At 44.7% G+C, this 16841-nt stretch overlaps 1 non-coding gene across 1 annotated transcript; it reads right to left on the bottom strand.

The window, feature by feature from the left end:
• TRNAW-CCA lies at positions 15687-15758 on the bottom strand. Its single transcript has one exon. It is a non-coding gene; the product is annotated as a tRNA-Trp (tRNA).

Here is a 16841-nt window from a genome sequence, read left to right as displayed (position 1 = left end):
GCTTACTGTCCTCTTCCCTGATTTACCGGGTCATGTGTCTACATACTGGTCTTCCCTGGTAGCTCAGGTGGTAAAGAGTCTGCCTGCAACGCGGGAGACCCAGGCTTGATTCCTGGGCCGGGAAAATCCTCTGGAGAAGGAAATGGCAACCCACTCCAGTATTCTTGTCTGGACAGTCCCATAGATGGAGGAGCCTGGCAGGCTACAGTTCGTGGGGTCTCAAAGAGTTGGACATGACTGAGCGACTAATGCGTTCGCTTCACGTCTGCACGTTGTGGAGACGTGGTCTGAAGCCCAGCCCTCTGGCTCTGGTGTGGCACCTGTCTTATATTGACACGTGCTCATGTTCCCAGAGGAGAAGACTAGTGAGAGAAACGGAAATGTTGGCATGAGCATATCTGGGGGCAGGGGACGCAGGTTAGATTTCACATGCTGCGGAGCAACTACTGAGCTCACGCCCAGCTAACGAGCCCACACACCCTAGACCCTGTGCTCCACAGCAAGAGAAGCTGCTGGAGTGAGAAACCCACACACCGCACTAGAGAGGAGACCCGCTCATGCAACTAGAGAGAGCCTGCGCACAGCAACGAAGACCCAGCACAGCCAAAATCAAGTAAATAAATAAAAATTTTAAAAATATATGCGCATATCTGGGTGGTGGGTGTTTGAGAGGTTGTTTACAATTTCTTTTTTTGCTTACCTGTATTTAAGATTCTGTGCAGAGATGAGGTCCACTTTCTTAAGAGAGGAAGAAAGATGTCTGTTGCTAACCAACAGCGTCTTTTTACAGGAGTGTGTTTCTCTGTCTCCCAGACATCAGTGATGACCGGGAGTCCGGGAACTCTGCAGGAGGCATGTATGTGCTGAAAAAAATAGCCCAGACCCAGACCGAGGGGTGTCTCCGTAGCATCTTCTGCTGGATGTCCCGCATCCTCTGGGTGTTGGGCAGAGCGCAGGCACTGCTCCCTGCGCCTAAGCCTCAGTGCATCCCTCTTCCTTCCACTAAGTTCCTGAACACTGAGAAAGTGATGCTCAAGAGGTGTACCTTGTGACATGCTCTGGGGAGACGAGAGACTAAAGCCTTGCGTGCGTTGGTCCCCTGCACATCCCCCGTCCCAGAGAGTCCCTGTTGTGGCGTCTCCAGAGGCTCGGGCCCTGGAGTGAAACCACCTCGGCAGAGTGTTTCCCTTCCATTGCCTTCCTTGGTTCCCCTCATCCAGCCTTCAGAACCGCACCCCACAGGTGGCAGTGGAGAGCCCGCTTCACGGATGAAAACGTTTAAACTTCAGGGAGAGGTGGAACTGGATTCCAATCTGGTTTGTCTCCACCGAAAGTCAGAGTGTTTTCTTTGTTTGTGTGAGGGAGTCTTTGGGGGTTCTCCCCCTTGTCCAGGGTGCTATGTTCTGGAAAACAATCTTTTTGAATTTTTAAATTAATTTTTATTGGAGTATAGTTGCTTTACAATGCTGTGTGTGTTTCTGCTGTCAAGTGAATTAGCTCTACATATATCCCCTCTTTTTCAGACTTCCTTCCCATTTAGATCACTCTAGGAGAAGGCAATGGCACCCCACTCCAGTACTCTTGGCTGGAAAATCCTATGGACAGAGGAGCCCGATGGGCTGCAGTCCATGGGGTCGCTAAGAGTCGGACACGACTGAGCGACTTCACTTTCACTTTTCACTTTCATGCATTGGAGAAGGAAATGGCAACCTACTCCAGTGTTCTTGCCTGGAGAATCCCAGGGACGGGGGAGCCGGTGGGCTGCCATCCATGGGGTCACACAGAGTCGGACACAACTGACTCGACTTAGCAGCAGCAGCAGCAGCAGCAGCAGCAGAGCTCTGACTGTGCTGTACAGTAGGTTCTCATCACTTAACTACTTTATACATAGTATCGATAATGTATATAGCTCAATCCCAAGCTCCCAATTCATCCCACTGCCTTCCCTCCCCCTTACCTCTGGTATCCATACATGTGTTCTCTATATCCGTGTCTTCTATTGCTGCTTTGCCAATAAGTTCATCTGTACCATTTTTCTAGATTCCACAAATAAGCGACATTCTACAACATTTGTTTTCCTCTGACTTTCTTCACTCTGTATGGCAGTCTCCAGGTCCATCAATGTAACTGCAAACTGCATGATGTCATTTCTTTTGATGACTAAGTGGTATTCCGTTGTATTTACGTAGCGCATCTTTATCCATTCATCTGTTAATGGATATTTAGGTTGCTTCCTTGTCTTGGCTATTGTAAAGAGTGCCACAATGAATGTTGAGAAACACGTATCTTTTTGAATTATGGTTTTTTCCAGGTATATGCCCAAGAGGGGGATTACTAGAGTCATATGGTAGTTCTACTTTTAATTTTGTTTTTTCTTTAAGGAACTTAAGGAAATGGCACCCCACTCCAGTACTCTTGCCTGGAAAATCCCATGGGCAGAGGAGCCTGGTGGGCTGCAGTCCATGGGGTCGCTAAGAGTCGGACACGACTGAGCGACTTCACTTTCACTTTTCACTTTCATGCATTGGAGAAGGAAATGGCAACCCACTCCAGTGTTCTTGCCTGGAGAATCCCAGGGACGGGGAGCCTGGTGGGCTGCCGTCTATGGGGTCGCATAGTCGGACACGACTGAAGCGACTTAGCAGCAGCAGCATACTGTGGAAAACAGAATCTTAATACTAAATGACCCTACCCTGGACTCTACCCAAACCAATCCAACTCTTTGTTTGTCTCTCAGGGGCATACATTTCACCTTCTCCAATGTCATTTGTAAAATTCAATGAGCCTCTGAAAATAATAAGGACAACATCTTTATTGACCAATGTGTAAACCTTTTATATTAAATTTACCTTAAGCTGATTTTTAATATGTCAGGGCTTTCTGGGGCCTTCCCTGATGGTCCAGTGCCTAAGACTACACACTCCCAGTGCAAGGGGCCCGGGTTAGATCCCTGGTCGGGGAGCAGCAACTAAAGGTCCCATGTGCTGCAACCAAGACCTGGTGCAGCCAAATAAATAATTTTTAAAAATATGTCAAAGCTTTCTGAGCAGGCCTGAACTAACCCATCCGTAACACTGATGTTCCTGGAACATTACTGTATTTTCAGCCATCCTTGTGAACAGCAGGGATTTTTCCTTGGTCTCCTTGGCCCAGATTTGCACAACCAGCAGATCGTCTTGTTTGGAAAAGTGTTGTTGAAGTATAATTTATGTACCATTAATTTCACTCATGTTAGGGTGCACTTTGATGGGTTTTACTAAACTTGTGTGGCAGGGGGGCGGTTCTCAGTCATGTCTGACCATTTGCAATCCCATGGACTGTAGCCTGCCAGGCTCCTCTGTCCACGGGATTTTCCAGGCAAGAACACTGGAGTGGGTAGCCATACCCTTCTCCAGGGGATCTTCCTGATCCAGGGATCAAACTGGCATGTCTTTTGTCTCCCTCGTTGGTGGGCGAGTTCTTTACCAGCTGAGCCCCTGGGGAAGGCCTTTACTAAATTTATTCAGGTGTAAATCCACCACCACAATCCAGTTTTAGGACACGTTTTTCACTCAGAAGACTCTCTCAAGCAGGAAGCCTTCATTTCCACCCCACATCAGGCGACCACTAACGTTTTCCATCTCTGTGGTTCTGCCTTCTGCTGGAATTTCATAGAACTAGGGGCTTCCCTGGTGGCTCAGACGGTAGAGCGTCTGTCTACAATGCGGGAGACCTGGGTTCGATCCCTGGGTCAGGAAGATTCCCTGGAGAAGGAAACGGCAACCCACTCCAGTACTCTTGCCTAGAAAATCCCATGGACGGAGGAGCTTGGTGCAGGCTACTGTCCATGGGGTCACAAAGAGTCAGGCACGACTGAGCGACTTCGCTTCAGCCATGTGAAGTCTTCTGTGCCTGACCTCTTTCACTCAGCGTCGTGTGTTTGAGGCTCATTCCTGCTGCAGCACGATGTGGAATGTTCTCCGTTTTGCTGCTGAGGAGTGTTCCATGTGTGAACATTGATTCGTCAGCTGATGGGCATTCAGACTGTTTCCAGCTTGGGACTCTTACAAATAATGCTGATCTGAACATCTGTGCCCAATTCTCTGTGTGATCAACTGTTTTCCTTTCCCTTGGGTAGGCACCTGGGAGTGGAATTCTTCAGTCATATGATAAGTGTATGTTTAACTTTTTCAAGAAACTGCCAGACAATTTCAGAAGATCTGGCTTGAGCCGAGGAGGGAATGAAGAAGACTGCTCACACCCCTCCCACCTCCCTCTGTCTCTTTGCCTTGCTCTGAGTCAGGCCAGTCACTGTCTCTCTCTCTCTCTTTTTATCTGTCAGCAAATCCAGTTTGTTCAGAATGAGATTGTTTCGTGTTCATCTGAGTTTGGGTTTTTCTTTCACTGTTTCCCCAACAAGCGCTAGGTCTTCTGGCAGACGACATACATAGGAAATGATTTTGTGTGGCCTTTGTTTCTTGCCTTACAATCATTAAAAAAAAAGTCATTTCCTGAAACTGCTTTTTCAGCTCGTACTCTGAGGGATTCTGTCTGGTCTGTGGTAGAGAGGACGGCTCATGCGGTCCAGCCACTCGTGGGCTGTGAGGAGAGTCTGGTCAGCGTCCAGATGCTCAGGGTGAGGGGTTCTGGGTTCCGCCCAGCCTCTGCTCTTGATCTAACTGAGTGTGTTCCCGGGTTGTCCCCTGCCTTCCAGCCTTTGGGGCCTGAGGTTTGCTAACTAGACACCCAGCAGCCATCTGTGACGATTCTCAGCTGATTCCCCAGCAGACAGCTGCTCTATTTGTACCCCCAGGGGCTTTCCATGTATAAGGAAGTCCCCTAGGAGCCCCAGGCTTGTAAGCCCCCAGGCCAGCACCACTGTCTCCTGGGTGAAATGGGACAGGCTGGGGGCGGGGGGGTGCTGCAAAAACACAAGTGGGTGCTCCCCGCTCATCACTCACCATCAATATGATCTTAAGCAAGTGATTCACTTATTAAGCCCTCATTTCGTAAGGGGGCCTCCACTTGTGGAGTTTTTACATCAAAGGCAATAATCATAAAAGCACCTCCCAGGTCACTTGCCATGGAGAAAGGGTTTCCTGAAGGCTATTTGGATGCTTTCCCATCACATTCCTCCACAGAAGCAGGTAAAGGGTCATCTGGAAACCTGAGGGACAGGCTGGGGAGAGAACCCACCAGGAGCCACTGCCCTCTCCTTGTACCCGCCTTGTGCTCAGTTCAACAGCTGGGCCCTTCTGACTGGACACTGCGCTTGACTGAAGGACGCAAAGCCAAAGAGATAGTTTGGTATCGAAGATGGACACGGACCAGAAAAAGGGAGGGCAGAGGCTGCACCGAAAACGGAAGGTGCGTCATCCCTCAGGACCCTCCGGCACTGGCCTGACCTTGCTGGGGGCAGCTTATGCCGACAGAAAACACTTGAAATCCAGCGTGGACGTCAGAAACCTCAGTGTAGACTGAAGGGTCCTCCATTCCTTTAAAGCCTCTGTTCACCTGTTCTCAAAATTGAAGCAACTCTCTGGTGCCAACACCTTAATTTCTAATCCGAAGGGCACGTCCCATCACTATGTGCCTGCCGCTCATGGTCTGTTGCTACACATCCAAGCACTTCAATACATTTGTGGAAGTGGCATAGAAAACTATCTTGTGATGCATGTGATTCCATGGATCCGGAATTCAGACAGACTCTGCAGGATGGCTTGTCAGCGTTGTGACACTGCGGCCTCTGCCGGGTCCTAGAATCGTCTGGAGGTTCCTTCACTCCAGATGGCCTTTGGGCTGGCGTGTCTGAAGGCTGAACTCAGCTGGGATTGTCAACCAAAGCTTCCACCCATGGTCTAGGACTTCTTACAGCCTGGTAGCCAGGTTCAAGAGGGTGTGTTCCAGGAGGAAATTCCAGAGTGTTATATGTATTTCCATTCTTCCCACTCAAGTCTGAGAACCTGGGGAGCATGAATCGGGTCCTTTCACCTCTGGTGCCAGGTCCTGTTGGCAGAGCACTCTGCTTCTTCCATAGCAGCTATGTTTCACCTGTGTTAATGAGTGGGATTCGTCATTTTTTGCAGATTACTGGCCTTTGGTGGTCCTGCCAGGTATTAGTCAGATGGGAATTGTGGCCCTGAACACAGACCTCACTAGGAAAAGTATATGGCAGGGTGAGATGACAGGAGTGTGCCCTGCGCTTAAAGTTCAGTTTGGTTTCCCGTTTTATCTTTGGCAAAGCCTTTGGATTTAGATTTCTGAGCAAGATGTGCAGTTCAGTTCAGTTCAGTCGCTCAGTTGTGTCGGACTCTGTGAACCCATGGACTGCAGCCCAGCAGGGCTTCCCTGTCCAACACCAGCTCCCAGAGCTTGCTCAAACTCATGTCCATCGAGTCAGTGATGCCATCCAACCATCTCATCCTCTGTCATCCCATCATTCTCCTCCTGCCTTCAGTTTTTCCCAGCATCAGAATCTTTTCCAATGAGTCAGTTCTTCACATGAGGTGGCCAAAGTATTGAAGCTTCAGCTTCGGCATCAGTCCTTCCAATGAATATTCAGGACTGATTTCCTTTAGGATTGACTGGTTTGATCTCTTTGCTGTCCAAGGGACTCTCAAGAGTCTTCTCCAATACCGCAGTTCAAAACGCATCAATTCTTTGACGCTCAGCTTTCTTTATGGTTCAACTCTCACATCCATCCATGACTACTGGAAAAACCATAGCTTTGACTAGATGGACATCTGTCAGCAAAGTAATGTCTCTGCTTTTGAATATGCTGTCTAGGTTTGTCACAGCTTTTCTTCCAAGGAGCAACCGTCTTTTAATATCATGGCTTCATTCACCATCTGCAGTGATTTTGGAGCCCAAGAAAAAAAAATTCTGTCACCGTTTCCATTGTTTCCCCATCGATTTGCCATGAAGTGATGGACCAGATGCCATGATCTTAGCTTTCTGAATGTTGAGTTTTAAGCCAGCTTCTTCACTCTCCTCTTTCACTTCCATCAAGAGGCTCTTTAGTTCCTCTTCGCTTTCTGCCATAAGGGTGGTGCCATAAGGCAAGATGTGCGACCTGCCCAATTTACTTCACCGTGGCTTTAATTTTTACTAGGCAAGAGGATCTTTATCCAGGCAGTTGGGCCATTCTGGCTCACCTGTCCTCCTTTCCACACCTTTGAAGACATTAAGTGTTCCAAGAAGTGCTAGAGAGGACCCCTGGGGGGTTCAGATCCTGTCCCTTTTAGGGTCGGTGTGCTCCTCACCTTTAACTATGAGCAGAGTGTCTTCACCCACACAGTAAACGTTCATTCAGTACTTACTCTGAACCCCATGTTACTGAGTAGGATATATTTCTTGCCCCGCGAGGATCACACAGGTGTGTATGAATGGACGAGGCAGTGTTGTGGGGAAGACAGTTTCAAGGAGAACAGCATGCTGTGAGCATGCCTGCTCTAGACCTGGCCCTGGCGCAGAGCAGGTGTTGGTCAGGGTAAGCCTGCCGGAGTGGAGACGCACGGGGAATGAGAGGAGGAGGAGCAGAGATGAAGAGAACAGAAGGCACTTCAGAGAGGAAGCAGCAACTGCAGAGATCCAGAAAGACAATAGAGAATTCCAGAAATATTCGGACCCCAGCCAGTCTTAACTAGTTCCCTTGCTTCTCACCAGCTCCAATTCTAATGCTCGATAAGCAACTCCTGAAACTCACTGTAACCTGTGGGTTTTGCGTGTATCAGCCTCTCTCATTTTGTAGTCCAGCAGAACAAACTCTGGTGCTTCTCGAGTCTGTGTCTCCCAGGCTACAGCCTTAACAAACCCCAAATAAACACCTTTTTATTTCAATCAGGCATTGGTTTCTAAAATTTTAGTTAACATGCTTCAGGGTCCCATGAATCCCTCTGTTGCAGAGTCTGAAATACAAGAACTTAGTTTCCTCCTAAACTGTTGACACTTAGAAAATTTATTTTCTTTCTTTCTTTCTTTTTTTGATTGCTATTGTTATTATTGAAAATGGGAGGGGAGAATTCTTCTTTGCCATTCCCACTTAAAGAAAGCATGTCCCACACAATCCCTCCATCTCTAGCATGTGTCATAAAATCTCTCCATCTTCAAGCTGAATGTGCTAAGAATCTCATCAGTCTCTTTGGGACAAACGCCCACCCCCCTCCATGCTAACTATGGACATCAAGGCAATTATCTCACCCAAAGGTTTTTGAGATGATGGGTAATTTCCTGTTTTGGTGACACTTGGTCTCCCATCAGCTTAACTATAACATGGGATCACCATGGAGCTTCTGCAGAGTTGTCCTATGCTCATGAACCAACAGGCAATGATAATAACAATCAAAAAAGAAGAGAAACTTCCATCGTTTAATTAGGCAAAAGACACATAAGTAAATATCCAGGGCACTGTGTCAGAAATTCAGACATGTGGATTAGGACCAGGTTGGCAAAACATTCTGTGAGCCTCAGGAGCAGATGAGGAAATGAAAGAGCCAGGGTCCCTGATATTTGTTAGTGGAGGGACTGTTAACCCTTTCTCTGGTTACATCCCCTCTATGGCACTTAGCTCATAAAACTGTAGTTATTTCTTTACCACTGACCAGAGAGCCTTCATAACAACTACCATGTGATTTTCATTCTTGTATCCTTGGTACCCAGTTCAGCACATCTAGCCCATAGTAAGTTGTCCATCAATGCTTCCTGAATGCAAAAAAAAAAAAAAAACTTCTATATACTCACAGATTGGGAGTGGGCCCATGTGTTTTTAGCACTCCTTTAGCCATGTCTACCAGATGTCAGCTGAGGTTTCCTTCTCTTTGAAAATCTAGAAAAGACTTGTTTTTAAAACCTTCCCAAGATTTCTGTGAACCCCTGGAGGGCTTCCTTCTCATCGTTTCCTCTGGCTAGACACTCTGCCTCCACTGAATGAGTTCAAGGCATGAACAAGCTCACCGTCCCACATATTTTCTTGCAGTATCTTGACTCAAATGTGGAACTGAGTCCCTTGAGTTTCACAAAAACCTCACCCACACTGGCCCTTTCATCTTTCGAACTTTACAGAAGCTTAAAGAGACAGGGGTGGGGGCGGTCTACAGAGTAATAGCATAAGCTTAATTGTACTGAATATCAGATATTCCAGTTTTTACAAGACATTTTACCATGGTCCATATTGCTTGGCCAGCTTTTCTTAATCTTCACTGCTCTTTGTCCACTCCCATCGCTCAATTTCTAATGATTTTAAAATTAAGCATGTCCCAATCTTTATTTCTGAAATGACACATGCTTGCTTTTCTCCTTCAGATCTAACTTCTTAGGAAGGGGCCCTGAGAGGGAAGAGGCTTCCATGGGCTGAGAGAGAGGAGTCAGAAGGAAAGCAAAAGTCAGATGCTAGGAAGTACATCTGGGAAGGGTCCTTGTATGGCCATCGCCCATGGCCAGGCTTTTAGAGCTAGAGAACACAATGGAATCCCTACCAAGGTCTTGAAATTTGAGCAAAAAGGGAGGACGCAAGATCTCTGCATTTTCCATTGTAGCTCAAGTCTGGAGGAAGCATAGCATAGGTGTCTGCACAAGGACGAAGGTCCCTTCAAGGTTTCCTATGATCCAGAGATGGAGCAGGGAGAAGAAGGGTGATCTCTCACGCCAGCCAGAGCAGCAGGAAGTAGCAACGGCTCCAGAAAGCCCTGCTATGTCTGCTGAGGCCACAGAGGAACACAGGGGAAAATGGAGCGTTTCCAGTGTTGCCACAGGATCGGTGAATAAACTCAGCAGGTCAGTCCATGGATTGATGGTTGAGGCCTGGGCGGGATTAGGCAAGTCTCAGCAGTTGCTGACAACGGATGACGAAGACCATTTTCCAAAATTGTAATACCAAAATGCCACTGAAGGAAGGCGGAGTGGGTGAAATGCTGAATTGACTGAGATTAGGTCTCTGATTTCTGGGAGAGAAGTCAGATCTCAGATCTTGAAATAGAAGTTCAGTTCAGTTGTAGAAGGAAGTTCACTGTTAACACTCGCATTCATCTCTCCTAACACCTTTGGGTAGGATCAGTTCCATCAGGTGTCAGTAAAAATGTTTGTTCTTTGTTAGTGGGTGTTATTACTTCCTCCAAATGATCAGCATGTTTATTTAGAAATATTTTCCCTGCTATTTTCTTATATTGAGTTCATCTCAAGTGATCTCGTTTTGAGTGTTGATCTTGTTCATTGTACAATCATATTTCTTCCTTGGAGTAAGGAATGTTGGATTGCAGGCTCCTTTTGAATGGAGATTTCATATTAGTTTGTTTATAAAGATTTATTTCTCTCTCCCTCTGCTCCTCCATCTCTGCACTGGAATTTTGAGATTGCCTCTGTAGTGGATGTTGTTGGTACCCTACCCAGAAGCCTTTGCCTACTGCTGCACCCTTCCTTTAGCTGCTGTGAGTGTTAGTTGCTTTTTTTCCCCAGAAAACTACTCTCTTAATTAATTTATTTATTTATGGGCTGCATGGCATGTGGGATCTAACTCCCTGACCAGAGATCGAACCCAGGCCCCACACTGGACATGCAGTCTTATCCAGTGGACCAGCCACCGAGGAAGTCCTACCACAGATCTACTCTTGGCTTAAGTAGGAAGATGCCTCACTGACATGTGGATACAAAAGGCCAGCCTCTTTGCCTCAGAATGGAACTAATTCTGTGGAGCAATTCATGCTCCAGAGCCCCTGTGAAATCAAGCCAGTGCAGGCAACTTGTAATGGTTAATTTTATGTGTCAACTTGACTGAGCCACAGACATTTGGTTGAACAGTATTCAGGGTATGTCTGTGAGGATTTCTGGATGAGATTAATATTTGAATAGAAATATTATTGATTTATGTTGATCTTGTATCCTGTAATCTGCTGAACCCACTTAATAGCCCTAAGAGTTTTCCTTTTCTTATGGATTCCTTACAATTTTCTACATAAAAGATCAGGTCCTCTGCAGAGAGACATAGTTTTACTTCTTCCTTTCCAATCTGGATGCATTTTATTCAGCAGTTCTTTTTCTTGCCTTATTTTCCTAACCAGAACCTCCAATATGCAATGATAGAAGTGGCAAGAGCAGACATCCTTGTCTTGGTCCTGACTTTAAGGCAAAGGCAACTACAATCAGGTATCAGCTCACACTGGTCAGAATGGCCATCATCAAAAAATCTGCAAACAATAAATGCTGGAAAGGATGTAAAAATAACGGGAACCCTCTTCACCTTTGGTGGGAATGTAAACGGATACAGTCACTATGGAGAACAGTATGGGGATTTCTTTAAAAACTAGGAATAAAACTACCAAATGACCCAGCAATCCCACCACCAGGCATACACCCTAAGGAAACCACAATTGAAAAAGACACATGTACCCCAATGTTCGTCTGCAGCACTATTTATAATAGCCAGGGCAGGGAAGCAACCCAGATGTCTGTCAACATATGAATGGATAAAGAAGTTGTGGTATATATGTACAATGGAATAGTGCTCAGTCATAAAAAGGAACACATTTGAGTCAGTTCTAGTGACATACAGAGTGAAGTAAGTCAGAAAGAAAAAAACCAATATTGCATATGAATGCGTACATATGGAACCTAGAAAAATGGTACTGATGAACCTATTTGCAGGGCAGGAATAGAGACTCAGACAGAGAGAACAGACTTGCGGACACAGCGGGGGCAGGAGAAGGTGGGACAAATTGAGAGGGTAGCATGGAGATATATACACTACCATGTGTAAAACAGAGAGCCAGCGGGAAGTTGCTGTATGATACGGGGACCATGACAACCTACAGGGGTGGGATGGGGTGGGGGGAGGGAGGGAGGTTCAAGAGGAAGGGGACACATGTATATACCCATGGCTGATTCATGTTGATGTATGGCAGAAACCAACACAATATTGTAAAGCAATTATCCTCCAATTAAAAATAAATAAAAATTTTTAAAAGGGGAAAGCATTCAGTCTTTCACCATCAAGTTTGATGTTGTGAACATTGTTGTACAAGCCTTTTTAAGAACTAAGATCTTGGGCAAATACCTAGATATAGAATTCCTGGACCATAGGGTACATATACATTCAACTTTACCATTGTCGAGGTATTTTCTAAAGTGGCTTTTGTATCCAACCATCTTTTAAATTTCTCTTGTTATATCCCAGTGAGTTTTGGAAAACAGAAAGGCCCCCAAACTGTAGACTTATGTTGCACCTTAATTGGAAGTCTTCTCTGTGATAGACTCAATGTGTCTGTAACCTTCAAGAAGCTTTCAAAAGAGTATTTTTTTATTTTCAGTTTAAATCCATTCCCTCATAAGCTCACTATTTGTCAACTGTGCAAACCCTGTCAAACTCCTCCTCAGTCATTCCCCCAAGAGAAGCCCAGCGAGACCACAAAATGCACCACTGGAACCACCATTCACTTTATTTGCATGTGATGTTTTTGTAGCGATGTCGTTACAATTAGGAGGAATCCCTCAAACCAAGGCAACCATGGAGAGGTAGCTGTACAGTCCAGCGTTGGTGCAGAGCTTTTTCCTGCTTGGCGGGGCTCCAGGCATCGCCTTGGCTTATCTCCTGTGAGATCAAAAGAATGCAGACATTCTGCAGGTTCCCACAAGTTATCTTGTAACCATCTCATATGCAAACTCCGCTTCCCATCCCACGACTGACATCAGCATCTTCTTCAAAGTACCCATCTCTGTAGGCAGGTATCATACCAGGATGAGCAACCACCTGCTCACCTCACCTGGGAGCCCTACTTTTTAGATTCTCTCTGCAGTTCCTTAGTCAACTTTCCCCAATCACAAGGCCTCCCTCTTTTTATTTTCTGAAATGGGGAGATCCTGATTGTTTTGGCAGGCTGTGAAAATAAGGCATGTCTGTTTAAAGAAATAAAGAAGCCTAGAAATTGTAAAGTAGTATAATTGTTCCCTCTATAAAAATGGATAAAAGACATCCTGGTGGTTCAGTGGTTGAGAATCGCCTGCCAAAGCCAGTGCAGAAGACACAGGTTTGATCCCTGGTCCGGGAAGGTTTTGCAGGCCACGGGGCAACTGAGCCGGCATGCCACAACTGGAGAAAGCCCACGCGCAGCAGTGAAGACCCAGCGTAGCCAAAAACAAGTAAATACATACTTTCAAATTGTATAAAACGTTTTAATTAAAAATAATTTTAAGAAATGGCTAACATCAATAATATCTCAACAAACCTAGAAAAATTTTAAATGAATAAGAGTTTGGGATTTAAGTTTTAGGTGTATCATTCCAGGTTTTTATAATGCACTTACAGGAATTCCTTGGTAGTCCAGTGGTTAAGACCAGACACTCTCAGTGCCGGGGCCTGCGTTCACAAAAAGCCACATGGCCAAACAAACAAACAAAAAACAATATATATCATGAACTTTTGTGCATAGTAGTAAGTTTATAGCTGGAAACCATTCTTTTTTTTAATGGCATATTCCATAATATATATTAATTAATTTTTTATTAAATGATTTAACCATATAGAAAAGTATTGAGAATAATGTAACAAATGTCCTTTTGCCGTTTAGCAGTAGAAAAACCGTTCAATTGCATATACATATTTACTCCAGTTTGTCACTTGTCTTCTGAGTTTTATTTGGGGATGTTTCATCACGCATATTTTTGTTTTCACATGGTTGAATTTATTACTCATTTCTTTTATGGCTTCTGAATTTTGAGAATGTTCTTGCCTGTGCCATAATTATGAAGAAATTCTTCCATGTTTCCATTTAGAATTTATATTGTTCCAATTCTTACATTTAAATTTTTATCTATTTGCCGCTCAACCATGCACGTATGATGAATGAATCAAGCTTAATTCTTTTCCCAGATAACAGTCCAACTTGACCTACTCCTTAAGTAAATCTGTTGTGTCCCTCCTTTGATTTATGATCCCATCTTTATTTTTTTATTGAAGTATAGTTTATTTACAATTTTGTGTTAATTTCAGGTATATAGCAAAGTGATTCAGGTATATATGTATAAATATTCTCTTTTAGAAGATGTAGATATAGATACAGGCAGAGATGGGCTTCCCTGGTGGTTCAGATGGTAAAGAATCTACCTGCAGTACAGGAGACTGGGGTTCGATCCCTGGGTCAGAAGATCCCCTGGAGAAGGGAATGGCTACTCACTCCAGTGTTCTTGCATGGAGAATTCCATGAACAAACAGTCCATGAGGTCACAAAGAGTTAAACATGACTGAGTAACTAACACTTTCACTTGTTCACAGGTTAAGATATGCAAACAATGTAATATTACTCAACCATAATAAAGAATGAAATATTGCCATTTGTGCAACATGGGTAGACAGAAATGGTATAGACTTAATAGAAGCAGGAGATAATAAGAAGAGGCTGCAAGAATACACAGAAGAACTGTACAAAAAAGATCTTCACAACCCAGATAATCACGATGGTGTGATCACTCACCTAGAGCCAGACATCCTAGAATGGGAAGTCAAGTGGGCCTTAGAAAGCATCACTATGAACAAAGCTAGTGGAGGTGATGGAATTCCAGTTGAGCTATTTCAAATCCTAAAAGATGATGCTGTGAGAGTGCTGCACTCAATATGCCAGCAAATTTGGAAAACTCAGCAGAGGCCACAGGACAGGAAAAGGTCAGTTTTCATTCCAATCCCAAAGAAAGGCAATGCCAAAGAATGCTCAAACTACCGCACAACTGCACTCATCTCACACGCTAGCAAAGTAATGCTCAAAATTCTCCAAGCCAGGCTTCAGCAGTACATAAACCATGAACTTCCAGATGTTCAAGCTGGATTTAGAAAAGGCAGAGGAACCAGAGATCAAATTGCCAACATCTACTGGATCATCAAAAAAGCAAGAGAGTTGCAGAAAAGCATCTACTTGTTTATTGACTATGCCTCAAAGTCTTTGACTGTTTGGATCACAACAAACTGTGGATAACTCTTAGAGATGGGAACATCACCTGACCTGTGTCCTGAGAAATCTGTATGCAGGTCAGAAAGCAACAGTTAGAACTGGACATGGAACAACAGACTGGTTCTAAATCGGGAAAGGAGTACTCCAAAGCTGTATATTGTCACCCTGCTTCTTTAACTTATATGCAGAGTACATCATGAGAAACGCTGGGCTGGAGGAAGCACAAGCTGGAATCAAGATTGCCGGGAGAAATATCAATAACCTCAGATATGCAGATGACACCACCCTTATGGCAGAAAGTGAAGAGGAACTAAAGAGCCTCTTGATGAAAGTGAAAGAGGAAAGTGAAAGTGTTGGCTTAAAGCTCAACATTCAAAAAACTAAGGTCATGGCATTTGGTCATATCACTTCATGGCAAATAGATGGGGAAGCAATGGAAACAGTGTCAGACTTTATTTTGGGGGGCTCCAAAATCACTGCAGATGGTGACTGCAGACGTGAAATTAGAAGATGCTTGCTCCTTGGAAGAAAAGTTATGACCAACCTAGACAGCATGTTAAAAAGTAGGGACATTACTTTGCCAACAACGGTCTGTCAAATCAAAGCTATGGTTTTTCCTGTGGTCATGTATGGATGTGAGAATAAATAAGTAAGTAAAGTCACTCAGTCATGTCCAACTCTTTGTGACCCCGTGGACTGCAGCCCACCAGGCTCCTCAGTCCATGGGATTCTCCAGGCAAGAATAGTGGAGTGGGTTGCCATTTCCTTCTCCAGGGGATCTTCCCTACCCAGGGATCGAACCTGGGTCTCCCGCATTGGAGGCAGACGCTTTAACCTCTGAGCCACCAGGGAAGCCCTGAGAATAAATGAACAAAAACAAAAGAAATGAACAAACATAAAAAAATAGAAACAGAAGGGAGGATATGGGGGAATGAGTAAACCCGGTGAAGGAATTTAAGGGGTACAGGTTTCCAGTTACAAAATATATGAGTAGCAAGTATAAAGTGGACAGTGTGGGGGAATATATCCAATAATTATGTAGTATCTTTGGTATCCTTTTTAAAATTTCATATCTCTATAAGCAGATGGATATTCCCTAAACTTACATGCTAATCATTTCATGATATATGTAAGTCAAATCATTATGCTGGGGACTTCCCTAGTGGTCCAGTGGCTAATATTCCATGCTCCCAATGTAGGGGCCCAGGTTTGTTCCCTGGTCAAGAAACTAGATCCTACATGCAGCAACTAAGTGTTCACATGTTGCAACTAAGATCTGGGACAGCCAAATAAATAAATATTTTAAAAACCATCATGCTGTACACCTTAAACTTACACAGTATCCATCTCACTCAGTCGTGTCTGACTCTTTGAGACCCCATGGACTGTAGCCCGCCAGGCTCCTCTGTCCATGGGATTCTCCAGGCAAGAATACTGGAGTGAGTTGCCATGCCCTCTTCCAAGGGATCTTCCCGACTCAGGGATCGAACCCAGGTCTCCCACATTGCAAGTGGATTCTTTACCTTTTGAGCCACCAGGGAAACCCAGGAATACTGGAGTTCCCCCTTCTCCAGGGGAACTTCTTGACCCAGGAATCAAACCGGGGTCCCCTGCATTGCAGGCAGATTCTTTACCAGCTGAGATGCCTGGGAAGCCCAAATGTATGTGCTGCTGTATGCCAATTATATCTCACTGAAACTGGAAGAATAAAAGAAAATTATGAAGAAAGTAGAGTGTTCCCATATACCCCATGCCCCATTTTCCCTATTACTAATACCTTACATTAGCGTGATACATTTGTTATACTGAATGAACCAATATTGAGGCATTATTATCAGCTAATGTCCATACTTTATTAAATGACCTTAGTTTTTAGCTAATGTTCTTTTCTGTTCCACAACTACATTTTATCATCACGTCTCTTCAGGCTCCTCT

Source organism: Capra hircus, chromosome 22, assembly GCF_001704415.2.
Source record: "Capra hircus breed San Clemente chromosome 22, ASM170441v1, whole genome shotgun sequence".
NCBI lineage: Eukaryota > Metazoa > Chordata > Mammalia > Artiodactyla > Bovidae > Capra > Capra hircus.
This window is presented reverse-complemented; position numbering and strand designations above follow the sequence as displayed.